The 19815-nt window shown below is 36.6% G+C and overlaps 1 long non-coding RNA gene across 2 annotated transcripts; it reads left to right on the top strand.

The window, feature by feature from the left end:
- Positions 1–471: 471 nt before the first annotated feature.
- On the top strand, positions 472–3350 carry LOC113361321. 2 transcript variants are annotated; one of them, XR_003365071.1, is made up of 4 exons: positions 472–861; positions 1393–1491; positions 1674–1734; positions 2863–3350. It is a non-coding gene; the product is annotated as an uncharacterized LOC113361321 (long non-coding RNA). The 2 variants fall into 2 exon arrangements; XR_003365070.1 differs by having other exon boundaries at positions 2096–3173.
- Positions 3351–19815: the final 16465 nt, after the last annotated feature.

Here is a 19815-nt window from a genome sequence, read left to right as displayed (position 1 = left end):
TGGCAATGACAGACAACATACATAGGCAATGATTAGATATCTCTTCTCATCAACCGAACACCATGTAGGCCTAATTAAGAATGAACACCACTTATTAGTTCAACCAAGGTACTGTTGCATGCAACAAGACTCAAATCAAAATTCAAATCCACCTAGCTAGACCGTCCAAACCACTCAATGGCATGTTAACATTCATTTAAACAAAATCCCATGATCCAAAACGTACATATGAGAACAAGTCGGACATAAATAAGTTTGCTGGATAAAATCCACTATTTTGTGTCGTTCAATAGATTTAACAGTAACATATAGAGACAGTGATCAAACAAAGAGAACTCAACACGTGCTTAGGCAAGTAATGGGATTAAACAACATAATATCTAAACCAAGCAAGCAGCACAATGATGTGATTAAAATATCTAAATAAATGGTTTTTGCCAAATTTGACGGTTTTGAATTGGCCTTTCTAAGCCACCAACGGTTCCAATTGCTCTCAAAATGGTAGAGATAAATCTCGGCTGAAAAGGCTTCCCCCTTCTCCGCCCTAATACAACGTCGGTGATTTGCTGCACTTATTATTTTTCAGTTACCAAAAACAAGGGTTCCTCTTCAACCTGTTCTTCTCAATCGTCGTACGTTACGCACAACGGGATCCGTATTAAACATCACCATTATTTCTCCGTAATCCTAAGCATGAGTTGTGATGGCACCAGTCGCTATTCGATGATTGGTTAACTGAATGTCACAACCGTTTCATTTTCTTGGGAATCACTGAAATTAAATCTCCAATTTGTTCTTCGTCGTTGCTTAGCAATTTCTCGATACTACATAAACTTCAAATAGTTTTGTCTTCCAAACTTTGTAAGTTTCATTTTGGACGTTTTTTCTTTGTTAAGTTCTCTCAAATTTTTGTTTCATTTAGTTGTTCAGCTAGATTTGGGTTTTAAGGGCCTTTCTCATCTTCAATAATTTTCCATTTGATGCTTCGATCTTATTCAATTTCTCATTTGATGTACAAGCATCTTCAAGTTTACAGCTTCAGTATTATTGTTGATTATAATCAAGGTGTTCGACTGTAAATTGAAATTTCAGTCCTAAATGAATCTGATTATGTAGAATGCATACAAGGTATAATCAGAGAGAGGGAGGAGTTGGCGAAGCATTAGATTATGAAGGAGGTGGTAATTAACTAAATCCATATGTAAATTACAACCAAAGAAATGCGCCGTCCACAATAAGCAAACGAATCTCAAATTTTCTACATTCTTATATAAAAAAGTCTCATTCTCATGTTACTGTATTTCTATCAAATTCAGAATATATACTTAGTACAGTTTCCTCCACTTTTTTTGGAATCTGATTGAAATTCGAATGAATGTCTTGAATTTGTAGGTGAACTTTATCAATGCTTATGCAACATCGACATTTGCAGCAGACTTAGCAGAGGTTAATGCCATCAAGACGGTCTGTAAGAACGCATCTGGGATCAAGGTGAACTGAGCTAAGGAAGACTCACTCCTTCGCTCACACACTTTACTTTCTAAAACGGCTCTAGCTAGCCATGTTTATGTTGGTGTCGTGAGTTTCCAGATACTAAAATGAACAACGATAACATCATTAGTATTACAACTTTCCATCTTCAAATACTAATTGAATGGAGGTTCTCATTTCAGTCGATGATTGGACGTTGGCTCGGGACAGCTGGTGGATTAGAAGCCATAGCTACAATCAAAGGTAACACAACTTGATGGTTACACCCAACCATTAACTAAATGGCATTTGCACAAAGCTTTTTTTTTTTTTGATTTTTTCACTCATTTTATGTCTTTTCCTTCAATCGTGATCGATTTCAGATCCAAAATCTCTGCCTTAAGGCACAGAATAGTCGTTGCATCCTTACTTTCTAAAAAATACACCTCATTAGTTGTTGGTGTTTCTGATCTGAATTTGCTTCCGCCAGCCTTTAGCTTCGAACGGGAACCAATGACACCGACCTTCCGGAAGCCTTGGTGGCACAAGTTTTGAACAAAAAATTTAGAATCAAACGTTGGTATATAACGGGGTCATTTATGTCTTTCTTTTTTTTAATATGTAGGTGTATTATATTTGTTATTCTTGTGAGGATTATGCAAGTAGCTTTCCCACGGGTGTTCTTTAGAAGCAATATACTGTGGTTGGGCCGTGTATAAAGTTGGTCATGACATGACACCATCACCTGCTACCCCAAAGGGATGCATTACATGTGGTCAGTGTCACCTAAATTCATCCAGGGGTAAATTTAAACAAACAAATGTTATTTGCAACTATTTTTTCATAGGTTCTCTCAGGAACTGTTGACTTATCAGACGTCGTTTATGAATTATGAGGCTGGAACGCTAAGTGAATAGAAACAATATAAGTTGACGCAAAAGTTATTTAACTAGATTTGGAGTTGGTGGTTCAGAATTGGTCGCACTTTGTTGTTCATCGACACTCTTCTTTTATGGTTTTAATGTTGGAAATTCAGTGGTTGGGTCTGCATTACACCATCATTTTTCTTTACAAAAAGTTTAAGCTTGGGTGGACGTTGTGGATTATTCAGACTCAAATATAGTATAATTACTCCATCATCGGAAATGCTGGATTCTTTGTTATGGATCAAAACCCAAGGACAAAGCCTGACTACATAATAAAACTGACGAAGACTTCTGGATCTTGAAGTTGATCCTAAACTTTATGATAACCGTTTCCTTGAACAATACAGGTTATCATATCATGTATATACGCAAATTCCATCTTTTATTACTAAAAACATTGTATAGAACGAGTAGTTTTCTTTTCATACTAATTGCTTTCGACAAATTTATTGTTTTGTTGTCAAAGGAAGCAAAGACTGGCAGTGATGATAGAAGCCGCAAAGATAGCAAAGTTTGGATCTGTAATGGCTATGCCAGGTTCAGATTTTGTTTGCCAGGTCTCCGAGGTTCCATCATATGTTTGAGGTACTCCAAGGTTGTAGGACGTTAGTTTTACAAGGTTCTTTTCTAGGATTTGGTTGGTTAGATGGTGTAATTCAGTTTTCAAGTAATCCGTTTTCCCCTGATTTTGTGCTTAAATGTACTCGATTACCTGCTGATTCACGGATTGTCGGGTATTTTATTTTGCCTGCATGAAATGGCTACAAGATACTCAACAAAATTAATGCATTCCGAACTACCAAGATCGTGAAGTAGACTCCCATCGTGTTAAGGAGGTGTGCTTCTGAAGGTATATATAAGTGGGCCATTAATAGATTTGAATTCACGACCGAACAACAGTTTCTGTTACCAATCAGTTTTGTTTTATTTTAATTTTAAATGATAAAATTGAGTTCTAAATTTTTATAACAAGTTTCTGGAAATTTATTCTAAGTTCAGTTTGTAACATTGACTGCTAAAACTAGGCAAGTCTTTATTTGGGCAAGTGCAAATTAAAATGTGAAAAAATAAAATAGAAATACACCAGCCAATGTATGGTTTCGATGAGAAGTCTAGAACTTCAATTTAACACAACTGAGATAAACTCTACCAATGCCATAATGTCACTAAAAGTAAAAGGTGTTGGTCGCTCCCGAAATGACAACTACAAGTACAAATTATTACCAATGCTAATAAGTAATACTATTCGTGCTTTCTATACAACATATACAACAGAGGGTAGCAAAAACCTCCCCGAAAAATATTCAGCATTGATGGTGGCGTATGTTCATGGACAACCTATCCCATTTACACAGCAACCCTGTGACTTTACTTGGTCTTACTAAATTCAAAATGTGGGAATTTATATTTCGACTAATATCATAAATTCAAAAAGTATCATTCAATTTTACCTGCATCCTCACCAATATTATTGCTTAGTCTTGGAAACAGGAAGAGATAGTAATCAATCGATAATAGTGAACATCAAGGATCCATCATAGAGATATAGTTAAGCAACCGGAATGTGCTGCAGAGATCGGCAACAAAAGTTGTTAAACGTGGAAGCAAAGAAAACAACGCTACCATTGTTGTTTGTCTTTAGATTATCATACAACAATTATATATTTACTAACGCCACTCTTAGTCATCTCATACTATTTGAAAGTCATTGACTTATTTTCAAAAATGGAAATGTAAATTTACATTCAATATTATTCTCATTTACATGCTACTCTCTTGAAAATGATTGTGTGTAATATCAGTAGTTCAGTACCCCTGAGTTGTTTTTTGTGTGAAAGGCTCAAAGCAAGCGACACTTCATCCCAAAGTCCGGGCCGTTACGACACGGGTCATATTCTAGTATAAGAAATAACCAAAAGAAAAGGAATAGATTAACCTTTGAGAATCCAATAACCAAAACAAAGTTGAACAATAAACAGATTTTGTTACCAATAGCAAGTATCGCCACTCCCGAAACAGACCCGATGCAGTATTCATGACCTCGCCACGAACTTTTTTTTTGATGCAAATATGTTTGTAATGTTACTTAGATTAATGAAGAATCCAACAAGGATGCAAATTGTATCCAAATAACAACTCTTTGATCACCTTCCTTCGTCTTTGTATCCATTTCTCTACTGATTTATATTATCTCAGATTTTTACCCAAATTTTTCCTCCCCCTTCAACTCAAAAATGACACCTATTTATAGCTCTCTTCCATTAACAAATACCTTAGTATTAAAAAGACCTAAATCCGATGGCTCGTATTAAAAACCTAGATACTCTTCCATATGAAACAATATTATTTCCAATTATTAAAAGTCCTTAAAAATCACTTTAATTTCTTTTACTAAAAATGCCAAAATATCATTTTATCCAAGATCTTATTAAAATGGAATGACTTGCGAACAAGGCTAAGCTAAAGTGTCGACATTTTTGCTTATTTTGTTAATGGGGTGGATCAACTTTGGACTATAGATTTAGTGGATACTTAGTGTATTGTTTTTGGACCATTATGTTGCACGTCCATAGTGGACTTCCTGGTTTAACATCTGGTGGGCGGATTTTTGGTCTTTCACCCATTTTGGTTTCTACCTCATGACCATGATTATAGGTCTCGATCCCACTTAATATCTAAGACCGTTTCAGATACGATTTCACGGCAGATTATCGTGATCGTGCCAAATTGAGGTGTCTACAGTTGCCCTTCTTTGGCAGAGGTTTGCATGTAACTGAATGCCAAAGACATACACACCTATTTTGCACATTAACACTATTATAAATATTTTGTTGGATTCCTCACTTATAATTATCCGGGATGACACTAAAAAGTTCACCCGAAATATTTCTAAGTATTTTATTTTGCACCAGTACACGTCATCGTGATAGAGATCACGACGAAGCGGTACTTGTGTCATACCAACTATTGCGAAAACAGGTTGCGCTTTATTACATTAATTCTTCTAACCACATGCTACGTCATCACATTGATTGCATCGTCTGAGTAGCGGCTCTTCAATCTTTAAGACTTTGCTCAAATATTTCCATCATCTCTCGTCCTTTCTACGATCCATATGGAGCTTCATATAAATAATTTGCCTCGAGCATTCTTGATTGCCACAATCTTTATGTAGAAAGTAAGCCTCACTTTCCCTTCGAGCTTTGCGTCCAAAATCTGGAGAAACCTTGTAATTGACGACCTTACAAAAGAGCTATCAGTAGCACATGCTCCTAATAAATACTAAATTATTTCTTATTTTCTCTAAAACACTAAATTATTATTATTTATTATATATATATATATTTATTGTAAACAAAATTTATTCATAAAAGGAAAGATCAATGTTACAAGAAATGGTGGGTAGCCTAGTGACAAGCTGGGAACCGACACCTTTTTGAATAATAATACCTATTCTATGAAAAAGTGAATTACCAATTTTATAGTTGGCGTCATTTCTAACAAAACAATTCCTCAAACGCTTTAGAAAAGTGATAGTGTCTTCACTTAGTTCACCTAAGGAAGTAAAGGCTAAAATTTATTATTATTATATTATTATTATTTTGTATATTTACACCTTAAAGAAAATTTTACACAGATTTGGTTGGTAGTCGGGCAACAAGTTGTGCTCCGACTCCTTTTAGCATAGCCAACCCTACCCTTTGAAAAAGAAAACTACCTACTTTGCTATTCACATCATGACTACCAAGGCAGTTCTTCAAGAAGACAATAATTTTTTTTAATTTTTTTATTAAGAATCAAATCCTAGAAAAGAATTTTCAAAAACAAAATACTCAATATATACAAAGGTTTAGGAATCCTGACCTGCCACCTGTCTGATAGATGCCACCAAAAATATTACCGTAACCATCCAAATTTTCAAATCTGTCAATCCTCCCAGCTATAATTAATTTCACATATTATCTTCAAACTGTAAAAGTGATTCACGATCTTGCTGCTTTCCAGGTGACATTCGATGCTTCAAATCCTCAATTTCTCCTTGCGACTCTTCATTTCCTCTATCTTTTTTAAGCGCTACTCAATTTTTCCAAGTGGTTGTTTAATAACCATTCTTTTTTTATATATATCTTTTTTTTATTACTCCCTATGTTCCTTTTTAATAGGCTGGTTTCTATAAATAAATTTTTCAAAAAAATAGGCTGGTTTCCTAATTGGGAAAGTCAAATGTTACTTTAATTTTCTGGGACCATTTTTCTCTTAACTTCTTTTGATGGCAAGTGTCATGTGGACCATTTCACTTTACTTCTTTTACTGACAAGTGTCATGGGGACCATTTCACTTCACTTCGTTTATTGCCAAGTGTCATGAGGACCACTTTCAATGATTAGTTTTATTAATTTCCTTAAATTTCTCTAAAAACAAAACCATCCTATTAAAAAGGAACGGAGGGAGTATTATTTATTCGTTTTTTTCCTTTCTTTTCATTTTTCTTTCATTTTTTTTTTAAATCTATCCGTTTGGACGTCCCTTACCCATAGAACTTTAGGAGATGACTTACAAGACTAATGATGAAATACAAATGGACTAACATATCTCTCCTTAAATTGTTGACTTGAAAAGACCGAACACTATAATAAAAAACTGAAATGCTCCAGTGACATGGACCCAGTATGATGATGACGGTGCCCCTATTTATTTATTTTTGACGAGGGTTTAACATAATGACGACTATGCCCTTAGTAGATTACTTTTTTTTTTGACACTATAATAATTCCTCTCTTTTTTTTTTGACCGACTGACTTAAAGGGCCAAACATGGTGATGACTCTGCCCCTATTTATTTTATACCTGACGCTTAGAGAGAGAGATATTGGACTTCTAAAAAAAATCTCCTTAAGTTTTATGAGCGTTCGCCGCCCTTAGATAGATTTGAGCACTTACCTAGGAATGGTATTTCTTGGGTCGAGTAACACTTGCTGGGCCTGGATCATGTTGGCTTCCCTGATCAAATGGTTGAACAATTCTTCTACTTTGTATGATTTTCGTATCTTCTCGAAATTCTTCTTGCTTCATCTTGTTGAACCATAAGTATAAAAAATCATTCATTACCTTCTGATTAACTGCATTCTTGAACCTTATATTCGAAAAATCATTCATCATCTTCTCAGTAGTAGCTTTCTTGAACCTCATGCTGGGAAAATCATTTATTGCCTTGTGATTAATATCTTTCTTAAATTTTGTGATGGGAAGCTTATTCATTACCTTCTGATTAATTGTATCCTTAAACCTTATGCTCTGATTATTATTCATTGTCTTATGATTATTTTCTTTCTTGAATCTTCTGCTAGGAAAGTCATTCACTTCCTTCTGATTAATTGTTTTCTTGAACTTTATGCTGGGAATATCATTCTTTGCCTTCTGATTAGTTGCTCCATCTTTTTTCAAATTTAATAACACGTCCTTGTAAGAAACCGTTTTCTTAGGTAGAGGATTCGTCGTCTTGCCTTTATTTGGTGGAAAAATATCATCTTCATGTGTTTTGAATCCCTCTTCCTTCTTATCATATGTCTTCAACGTCCATTGTGGTCTTAGCTGCAAGGGTTTCTCTTCTACTAAATTCACTACTTCTGTTTTGGCACATTCTTGCATTGTATCCACATTTTGGTCACGTTCATCTTCTTTCTCTGAGGTGCCCTTAAAGGCTGATCTCCCTTTCTTCGATTGAAAAACTTTACTTCTTTAGTCGGTTCAGGTTTTTGTTTTTGGTGGTTCCACAGTCCCCACGGCTTGATAGTGTTCTCAAACGCTTTATTTATACCAAGTATATTGTTCTCCAAAACATTTTTCCTGCAAACAAAATCTTTTTGGGTTTTTAGTTTTTCAAAACTTTTTGGATTTTTTGAGATATTTTGAATATTGGAAATAAAAGACGACTTATTTACAAATTCAGGTGGTGTACCCTTAACCGGTCTGATTGATTCAACAGAATGAGTAAGAAACTTACCTGACTCATCTTCTATTGTTCTTACCACTTTTTGTTCATCCTCTTTGTAGATGGGGAAAAACGATTTGCTGGTTTTTAAGGAATTGAGGAGACGACCGTACGGAGGAGACTCCTCGAACCGAGCGAAATGTTAAACCTCGCACAGATACATCGCTGCAAAGGGGGTGCTTTAGATTCGAGAGATCAATCTGTAGTACTCCGGCCTAAATCAAGACAATGACCGTTCCAGAGTAAATTAGGTCACAAGAGAGGATGGGTTGATATGTAGGAGGGAAGCTGGGAAATATGTAGAATCAATGGTAATCAAAGATTGTGGGTGTGTGAATTCTGAATATGATAAGCTCTGAATGATTGAAATTGCTCAATTGAGAGTAGTTGCTCAATTGATGAGTTGATGATCTCGTGTTGTCGATGAGACGTGAGATTGATGATACTGTTGATGCTCCCTCCTCAATCATGATTCGGATACTTATTTATATTGCTGGAATTTTTAGACACCATGACCCCATGAAGTGTGACAGTTGATGGAATCAAGGAGTGGGGAAGTGGAGATCGTGTTTGAAACCAGTTTCTCAACGTGTGGAGACTTGGTCGATTTTCCACCCACTACCTCGTGAATTCTTCAACTGATTGCACGACTTGCTCACATTCCATCGTGTGTTTGAACACACGTGTCGTAGACCGCCAGACCAAAACCGTAAGTGATATCCCCCCAAAGTGACACGATTGACGTCTCGTGGTATGTTAGTCAATTGATGACTTCGTGGTTTGATGGGACGATGAGTCCATGTAGTTGCTGAGTTGAACATGATGTTCAAAAACTCATGAATTGAATATGTCATGAGACAGAGGTATAATTCTTATGATGAAGTGAGCAAGTATTGCTCATTCGATGGATCGTTGAATATTGATTGTTGAACCAATATTCCTTGGTTTGAGTAAATATTTATCATCTGAGTAAGTGTTGCTCATGTGATGAATTGTTGAATATTTGATCGTCTGAGAATGTGTTCCTCATCTGATGGATTATTGGTAGCATACCAAAAATATTAATTAGAATATTGGTCGTTGAACCGAGCATAATTAATAAAATTAATGACCATGAGGTCGTCGTAAAATTATTAAGGTGGAATCTGGAATGATGATCCTTGGATTCAGAAACCCTAATTTGATCAATTGATGATCAATTCATGGTTCGTCAGAAGTTTAACCATGGGACGAAGGAGGGAGCGACTACATGGGACCGTGGATCAACCATGTAGTGTCCATATTCTCACGTGAGCAAATACAAAGAACTCCTGAAGAGTTGACGATTTGTTGGTGAAAGAATGATTAAATGCTGGTTTAATCATTTATTCCAAAATGCCCGTCTGAGCCTTAGGTGAGAAAACCTAATTAATTTATGACGGAGTGAGGGACCGACCATGGGGTCATGAAACCGGCCCTGGGTAGTCATGTGACCGCCTGACGACCACTTCATGAAAATCCAAAGTGTTTGGAAGAGTCTTGGACCTAATACGTGCAATTGTGCAAATTAGGTCAAAACTGTGAAACTTGATGGGACCGGCTCCTGTAAGCCAAAGAGCCAATCTTGGTCGGTCAAGATAGAGTGCTCGTGTCCCCAAGGCGTCCGTGTCTCAATCCTGAGAATTTTGATATTTTCTGGCGTGCAATTGAGCATTCATTCGAGAAAATATGCCAAAATTAGGGTTTCGACGAAACTGAGGAAAACACCATGAGATGATGGAAAATAATTATAAAATAAGGAATAAGGAGGCGTGGGATCACCTAGGCCAAGGCATGGTCGTCCGGTCGTGACCACGGTCCCGTGATGCCATTTTCCTTAATTTTATAATATTTTTGATGATTTTATGAAGAATTCATGAATTTTAAGAAATTTGATGAATTTAGGGAGTTTTCATGAGTTCAAGGAAGCAAAAAATATTAAAATAATAAAAACACGGGCGTGTGGGACCGTGGGGGCGTGGCCGGCCGGCTAGGGGCCCGGTCCCACGAGTTTTCATAATTTTTTTTATATATTTTAAGTATTTTTCATGATTTGAGAGAATTTTTCCTAATTTGAGAGAAATACCATGAAATCAAGGAACTTGATGAATTCAAGGAAAAATAAAATAAAATAATAAAACAAGGGGCGTGTGGGACCGGCTAGGGCATGGTCGGCCGGCTAGTGGCCCGGTCCCACAAGTTTTCATAATTTTATTTATTATTTGATGATTTGTGCAAAATACCATGAAATCAAGGAGTTTTTTCATGAAATTAGAGAAATAATAATAATAATAAAATAATGAGGAACCATGAGGTGTGGGGCCGGCTAGGACCAAGGCATGGTCGGTTGGCCAACGGTCACGATCCACACTTCTTTCCTTAATTTTATATTATTTTTTTACGAATTTATGAAAATACCATGAAACCGAGGAGTTTCCTTGAGGCGAAGGAGATTTGATAAAATGAGAGAATCATGCATTAAAAATATAAAACTGGCGTGGGATTGGCCACGACACGGTCGGTCGGTCGTGTCTCCGTGCTCCCAGCACCCTGGTCAATATTTTTAATTATTTATTATTTTCTTCCCTATTTTGCATAGGTTCATTGTTTCGTTGTATTTTGAAATACTCGTTTGTGCGGTGACTGTTAGTGTATCGTCGTTGAATACACCTTCACCATTTGAATCGGGGCTTACTTAGAGGTAGATCAGACGCCCGATTGTTGATTATTTATTACTAATTGTGGAATTCGGTGGAGAATAATTCACAAAACTGAGTAATAAGATGTTCATTATTAATTCATAAGATCATCTGAGAATTCGACTACGAATTCAGAATAATAAAGTGAGCATTAGCATTCCATGGGATCGTAGATTCGACCATAGAATCGGAGTAATTAAGATTTATCTATTTACCATTTATGAGACCAGTTGTGGATTCGATCATGAAATCGGAGTAATGAGATAATATAGTTATTGTTATTCTATGAGATCAAGCCGTGGATTCGATCATAGAATCAGAACAATTGTTTATTGCCATTCCATTGGACCAGTCGTGGATTAGACCATGGAATAGGAGCAATTGTTATTGCCATTCCATGGGACCGGTCGTGGATTCGAATATGGAATATGAGCAATAATAGATTATTCTGGGAATTCAGTAGTGAATGTCACGGCAGAATTAATCTTAATTAGGAATAATTAACTTTGTGGCTCTATACTAGCAGAGCAAGCTGTCTAGGAGCATTAATTATCCCGATATGAGCTTGTCGGTAAGTCATATCCTTTATATAGTCAGGGTAAACTCGTTGTTTGTTCTTGAAGACGTTATCGCTCTATACTAGCAGAGCAAGCTGTCTAGGAGCCGTCCATCTCGTGATACTATATAGAAATAATCACTGAAAGTGTTCAGTATTCATGAGATATGCCGTTGTCCAGTCGTGAGACTACATATCTACGTGTACTCTGAGAGAAAGTACTCTCCGTTGAGAATTCGATGAGAGACCCGTGTCTCAGTACTCACGTCTGATTGCTGGATCAGAGCTTCGTATAATTATGAGTTTACGATTTTATCCCTTGTCGAAAATCCACCATCTACACTCTTTTCTTGTAGACTTCAACCTGGGTGATGGTTGTGTAGGAGGCATTGTATTTTTATCCCTGAGATGAGGTGGATTGTAAATGGGTCTGCTTCTTGATACATTTTGAACTTCATCACCATCCTCACTTTTGAACGGATCCACCCACTTAGACGAAGATTTATTCGTTGGATGTACCGTATCAGGCAAGATATCTGAAAGGTAGACTGGACTCGCGGGTGGTTGAACGGGATAAGACAAGATCTCTGAAATATGCACATGCCTAATTGGTCCAGCCCGATTTGGTAGAATGTCAGAGATATGCACAGGCTCTGCTGGGAATTGGTTGGAATTTGGCACGTTTCTTGGTTGCTCAACTCCATAATAATCTGCCATTAATTCAGATAGAAAAATAGGACGATTAGTTGAATTAAATGAATTCACAGTTTGTACCTGATCCGTGAAGAGCTCACTAATGTGAACAGGTCGATTGACAGAAGATTCTTGCTTGTAGATTGATTCGGCTAAATTTGTATGGTTTTCTGCCAATACAAAATTGACCCTGGGTTGCCTTTGATGATCTGGCAATGGGTTTGTAGTCAGCTGCTTTCTCTCCGTAAAATTCCTTTGTGGACGTCGATATATGCCTTGATTCTAGTTCTGGCACTGCCCCTGGTGTGGTCCTTCAGGTACTGCAATTATTGACTCAACTGTCATGGTATTCACTTGATTTGCTTCCATAAATGTGGTCCCTCTATTATTATTCCCATTAGAGTTCTCCATATTGGTCAACCTTGTCATTCTGCCCGTGTCCAATGCATTTTGAGTCTGTGAACCCGCCTTCCATAAAGAGTGTAATGTTGGATGGTAAGATGATATCAGCCGGTTCCAATATTCATGGTTCAAACAATTCATTATAATATATACCATCTCTTCTTCGGTTAATATCTCATCGATCTCTAATGCCTTGGTCCTCCATCATAGAAAGAACTCCGTAAATGACTCAGTGGGTTCTTGTCTGACCGCCTCCAAGTGTTTTCGAGTAAATTGAATTTCAGGGACCAACATAAACCGTCTCACAAACATATTGACCATATCCTGCCATGTCGAAACTAGACTTGGGTCTGTCTTCATCAGCCACTTTAAGGCCAGCCCGGTCAAACTTCTTTGGAACAATTGGACTAGTAACCCATCCTTAATACCTAATGGTTTCAAGTACCCAACATACATACGAATATGGGTTTTCGGGCACCTAGTTCCATCATATCTATCCATATCCGGAAATTTGAATCCAGGAGGTAAACGAATATCGAGATAAGGATATATCCCATATGTATCTATTGTATCCTGACCCATTTTCTGCAAGGTCATTTCGATCTTTTTGAGCCTCTGGGCTAATTGTCTTTCACGTGCAGTGGTTTCTCCCAACTCTACAAAATTTTCCTCTTTGACTTCTTCGCCATTAATTCTATCCTTGTCACCCATTCCAGACCCATCATTTTTTCTTAGAGTCTCAGCAATAGCCTCAAGAGTCAACTTCTTGGTCTTATCTTCGAGTTCAGTGAACTTAGTATCCAACATCTTTTGGAATTGTTCGCGTAACCAGGCCAATGCCCCAGTGTCTCCAGTCAGTTCAGATTCTATGGTCATGTCCCTGTTTTCAAGGAAACAAAAAGGATATATGGTAACACAAGGGTGCTTATGCTTCAGACTTTGTGCAACAATTAATACAATTTACAATTAATGCACGTGCATGCAGGTTTCACTAACTCTTGGGTAGGCTTGGGCTACCTTAGCAAAATATACCTCAGACGTAGTTAGACTAGTCTTCTTTGGTACTGGGCAAAGACTTATGGGGGTTCAGCTGGTAACTCCCATAAGGCCCAAGGCACGGGTTCAGCTTACTAGCCACTTGTTTTCCTGAGAATCGGACGTCTGACGATGCGCAATGGAATGCAAACTGCAGATGGGTGTGTGCACGTGTGTGTGTCCAAATACAAAGTAGTGTAAAATCAAACCCTAAAATCCCAATTATTTTTCGAGTTAGATTCTCAATATCCCCAGTGGAGTCGCCACTGTAGATACCGTCGAAATCGGTTAGGATCTCTAAAATATCTAAAATGGAAAACACACAAGGAAATAATTATTATGGGAAGTCGCCACCCAACTTAGGAGTTGGGACCCAAAAGAGGTACTGGTCCAGAAGTACAGAGAGAAGGTCCGGGAATCAAGATACACGCTAGGAAGGTGTGAAGCACCTAGCCCGTCCGATCCGAAAATCGGCCTCTACTTTATAATTGGGATTTTAGGAATTTTGACCGGTAAACAAGATACAAAATAATAAATTCATAAAAATATAACAGAAGAAAATATTAAATATGCCCGCTAAGGATTTATCCTTCCAAGCAAAACCCTGTTCTCAAAAGAAACTCGATTATTATTATAGTTACTGCGAACTAACTCTGTCAGAATTTGAGTTTGGTGAGGATCCCAATCAAGCAATTGACTTATCGGATGACTGGTTGACCGTTCACAAGCCTTGTTGGAGCATAACTTGTTGGTCGCCCCCCTGCCAACTTTTGTAAATAAATGCGTGTATTTCTCAATAATTATTTAAACAATAATTATTTAATTTAACTAATTCACTTACACGGACCACATTAGGGAAATCTTTCTAGAGCCTTTTTCAAACACGTTACGAGCGTTCCAGAGAAATAAGGCTAACATAATCTGATTGCCATGGTAACTAAGGATTTACAGAAAATGGAAACAAATTTAAAGAATACAATAATGATTAATTTGGAAAATGAATAGAGTCATTTACATGGATTCATTTGTTCAACACAATAATTGTTAGTTTGAAGGTTTAAGGAAACGATTATTGGGGTTTACATTAGAGATAGGTTTTGGATGATTTACGGGTAAACAATGAAGGGATCTATGCTTATACTTTGGATTTAATTTTGTGTAAATTGGTGGTCATATGAGAAAATAACAGTAGCTCAGTGTATGATTTGAGATTAGCAATGAAAAATGGCCGATTATTATTGGAAAAGGCGAAATTTTAAGGACTCAAAATGACAAATTATTATTATTATTGTAATTAATTATCAATTTGCATCCGAAGAAATACCTCACGAATCATTAATCTTAATGTACTGATGCATATGGATATGGTTGAAAAGCTTATGGTTTGCAATTGGCAATGACAAACAACATACATAGGCAATGATTAGATATCTCTTCTCATCAACCGAACACCATGTAGGCCTAATTAAGAATGAACACCACTTATTAGTTCAACCAAGGTACTGTTGCATGCAACAAGACTCAAATCAAAATTCAAATCCACCTAGCTAGACCGTCCAACCACTCAATGGCATGTTAACATTCATTTAAACAAAATCTCATGATCCAAAACGTACATATGAGAATAAGTTTGCTGGATAAAATCCATTATTTTGTGTCGTTCAATAGATTTAACACTAACATATACAGACAGTGATCAAACAAAGAGAACTCAACACGTGCTTAGGAAAGTAATGGGATTAAACAACATAATATCTAAACCAAGCAAGCAGCACAATGATGTGATTAAAGTATATAAGAAATAAACAAAAGAAAATGAATGGATTAACCTTTGAGAATTGAATAACGAAAACAGAGTTGAACAGTAAACAGATTTTGTTACCACCAGCAAGTATCGCCACTCCCGAGACAGACCGGATGCAGTATTTATGACCTCGACACGAACTTTTTTTTGATGCAAATATGTTTGTAATGTTATTTAGATTAATGAAGAATCCAACAAGGATGCAAATCGTATTCAAATGACAACTCTTTGATCACCTCCCTTCGTCTTTGTATCCAATTCTCTACTGATTTATATTATCCCAGATTATTACCCAAAATTTTCCTCCCCCTTCAACTCAAAAATGACACCCTATTTGTAGCTCTCTTCCATTAACAACTACCTTAGTAGTAAAAAGACTTAAATCCGATGGCTCGTATTAAAAACCTAGATACTCTTCCAAATGAAACAATATTATTTTCAATTATTAAAAATCCTTAAAAATCACTTTAATTTCTTTTACTAAAAATGCCAAAATATCATTTAATCCAAGATCTTATTAAAATGGAATGACTTGCAAACAAGGCTAAGCTAAAGTGTCGACATTTTTGCTTATTTTGTTAATGGGTGGACGTCCAACTTTGGACTATAGATTTAGTGATACTTAGTGTATTGTTTTTGGACCATTATGTTGCACGTCCATAGTGGACTTCCGGGTTTAACATCTAGTGGGCGGATTTTTGGTCTTTCACCCATTTTGGTTTCTACCTTATGACCACGATTATTGGCCTCGATCCCACTTAATATTTAATACCGTTTCAGATACGATTTCGCGGCAGATTATCGTGATCGTGCAAAATTGGGGTGTCTACATATTTTCGTCAAGAATATAAGATGAACTTGGTTAAAACGAAAGCTTACCAACACATATTTCGAGAAATATGTAAGCGAGTTAAACTCGGCTCGAAATATCAAATGTGTATAATTGAAGTCTATATACCTATACGACTTTTGTCTCAAGTAGGAGATAGAGTAGATAGACTTTTGTGTGATAAATGAGTTCAAGCCTCCACATACCTTTTGTTGATGAAGTTCCACAAGCTCTCCTTAGTAGTTCTTCGTCTTCAAACGATGAATGCCGTGAAGTGTAGTGCTCAGCTACACTTTCTATCCTAATCCGAGACTTAGCTATAAGTAGACTAGAAATCAAGACTTATAGTTTTGGCAACTAAACTTGACAAACAAGCTTGAGATAGCAACGCTTGCGAGTTCGGCCGAGCAGTGCTCTAACAACATAATATCGACATAAAGAAATTGTTATACTAATTAACACTTGGAAAGATTGAGTTTGACAATGATGGTTACTGGTGGGACGGATTCGACAATATTCCAAGCAAAAGGAATTGCAACTGAAGAATTATTGGGACATACGGAGGATTACTTGATGCGAATGAAACAAGTATATCTATTTCGATTCATAAATGATTTAAAGTTTACAGTCGAAAATGACATGAAGTTTACGGTTGAAAATGACATAAAGTGGTAAGGGAACTGCTGACATCCTATTAATTTGGAACATGAGCAAGGAGTTGAGCATGTGTTCAAGGTTCTGTACGAGGTCCCGCATCGCGAGATTGTATTCCAGGTGCAGATAGGAACATATGGAGGTAATAGAGACAAGACTTTTGAAGTTAGAAAATCATTCGTCAAGAGAAACCGTTGGCCACAATTATATGTTGAAGATTGGCATAGGTTCGCATATATACTACCCCCTCTAAAACGTAATGGATGCAGATTTTAAACATTTATTCTAATGAGTGTTATAAAATTTACAGAAATAACCTGGCACGATGGAGAGTTTGTATTATCCTTTCGATGCCAAAAATACTATTTGGATGCCAAAAAATCATATTCTCCACCTATTTGGAGGATCGGGAACATGACAATAACAAATGAGTCAGCTGGAATGAAAGCTTTAACAGATGTAATGGGGAAAGTTGATATGAAAGAGGATCATGTGGAGACTTCTATGGAAAATCTCGATTAGTTGATTTCACTGAGAAGGGAGTTGTTGACGACATATTCCACCACCAAGTTTAAACTTTCATGTTCATGTAGAGCATTATCTCATTATAACCAATCAACCTAAATAAAAAAGTGCCACGCCCTCAAATATGGGTGTTGTTTAAGATATTCCTTTTTGCATAGGCTAGCCCATATTGAGTCAGGTTGCTCATGCATGTTCCAATCTATTTTCATTACCAATGCTTTGTTATGATCTTTGTTATTCGAACACCCAACCCTCCTTCAGATTTGGTTTGATTAGTCCATCCCATCCCTCGCAGTAGAGTTTTCGAGTGGAAGAGTCGTGCCCCAAGAAGAAGAAAAATACGATCTAATTTTTTATGCAGATGGGTAAGGAGAACTTGTACTTGTATAAGGTAGTTATAATTAGGGGAGAAAGACGTGTTATACGTACTAACCTCCACATTTCTTCATCCATCATTTCGCTTTACGCATCAGATCACGTTGAATTAGAGGTGCAAAGATGTGGCAAGAGGTTTTGCCCTACCTATAGTGGACTCCCAGGTAGAATGAGGAGGGGGTAGAGGGTTGAAGTGGTTGGAATGTTGAAAACTGATGAAGTATATCCATTTCATGCAACTCTAGCGTTCGATGATGTATAATTGTGGATTTTGTTATGTTAATTAGCTGATTCACCGAAGTATTGTTGGAATGAAATAAATGTTCTAGATGAAGACTACTTTCCGCAGATAACTTATGTGTGATGCGGGCGTCATCCACATACGTCATCTCCACTTTGTGTGAGATGTGGAGGCCCTCTATGAGCTACTGTCCATCTGAATTTCTCAAGTTGGTCGACAAAATTTCTGCACAAATAATAAAAACTTAGGATGATAGCGGACCCCTATGCTAGATACCCCTAGTTGGACTTATATATATTTATAATACAAAACAGAAGGGTTTTTGAGCTTTGGAGGGTCGGATAGCATATTGAGAGACAAATGTTATATCCAATCATCCCAATCTCATCATAGCCAAAGGTATCCAACGAATGTAACATTTGTAACCTCCTTCCATTATGAATTCGAATTCATTGATCTTTAATTAATGGTTCACCCCATGACTCAAGATATTAAAATAAAAATATATTAAGTGCAAGGTGAATTGGGTAGTCATATTTTGGTGAAAAACATTATAATGAAGTCATATTTGTGTTTTGGTGGTAAGGGAAATTGGGAAGTGAGATATAAATAAATATATCCACTTAAACATATCAAAGTGAAAAACATTATAATGAAGTCTTATATGTATTTTGGTGGTGGCAAGGTGAATTGGGAATTGAGGTATGTATATATATAAGGTGTCTCTAGTTTTAACAAGATATATCTAGATTCATTCTAGTTGTTCTTGTTGTAAAATAATTAGGTTTTTTTTCCAATTTTGAAGAGTATAATAATCACTAATTTAAATGTTTCTTTTGATATTACTTACCTGGTAATTATACAAAACAAATGCAAGATTTCCAAAACCTTAAGGCTTAGTTAAGGTCTTCTAATTTAGCATGTAGATTGGAAATCCACGTCAGCTAGGACAACCTCCTAAGTCTTATGGTAGTTCTAATCTACTAGGTGCACTGAATCATTCAACGAAAAGTAGATTTAGGAAGCTGCGCTGAATCATTCAGCGAAAAGTAAATTTAGGTTGTGCTGAATCACCATCTCAACCGTCAAATAAAAAAATAAATCCAGATGCGTTGAACCATTCTGCGAAAAGTAATTTTGATTGCGCTGAACCATTCAACTCAACTATCTCACTACTAGTTCACATGCGAGCAATTGTTAGGAGAGAGAACTAATGTTTACAAATAAACAACAGTTTTTTTTGAACTGCAACACTTTTTGGCTAATCTACCAGCCGAATCTACCCCATATAGCTCGTTTGTATGCAGGTAAAGAAGTTACTTTTTTGCTTTTTTAAGTTAAAAAGTCGGAAGGTCGTTTGGCAACGTCAATTAATAACAGCTTCTATAAGCAGAAAAGCTGCTTCTTTTTGGAGCCAATATTTGTGGCTTCTATCTTCTCTCAGAAGTTGCTTCTGCTTCTCTTCAGGAATTGTATGATTACTTTTTTTCTTTCCTAAAAACACTTTACTCTTTCCTATTTCCTCTTTATTTCCTAGTTAGAACTCGAATTACAAGTCAAGAAACTAGATGAAGGAATTTAAAAGTTGGGTTTGATT

Source organism: Papaver somniferum, chromosome 3 (assembly GCF_003573695.1).
Source record: "Papaver somniferum cultivar HN1 chromosome 3, ASM357369v1, whole genome shotgun sequence".
Taxonomy (NCBI): Eukaryota; Viridiplantae; Streptophyta; class Magnoliopsida; order Ranunculales; family Papaveraceae; genus Papaver; species Papaver somniferum.
This window is presented reverse-complemented; position numbering and strand designations above follow the sequence as displayed.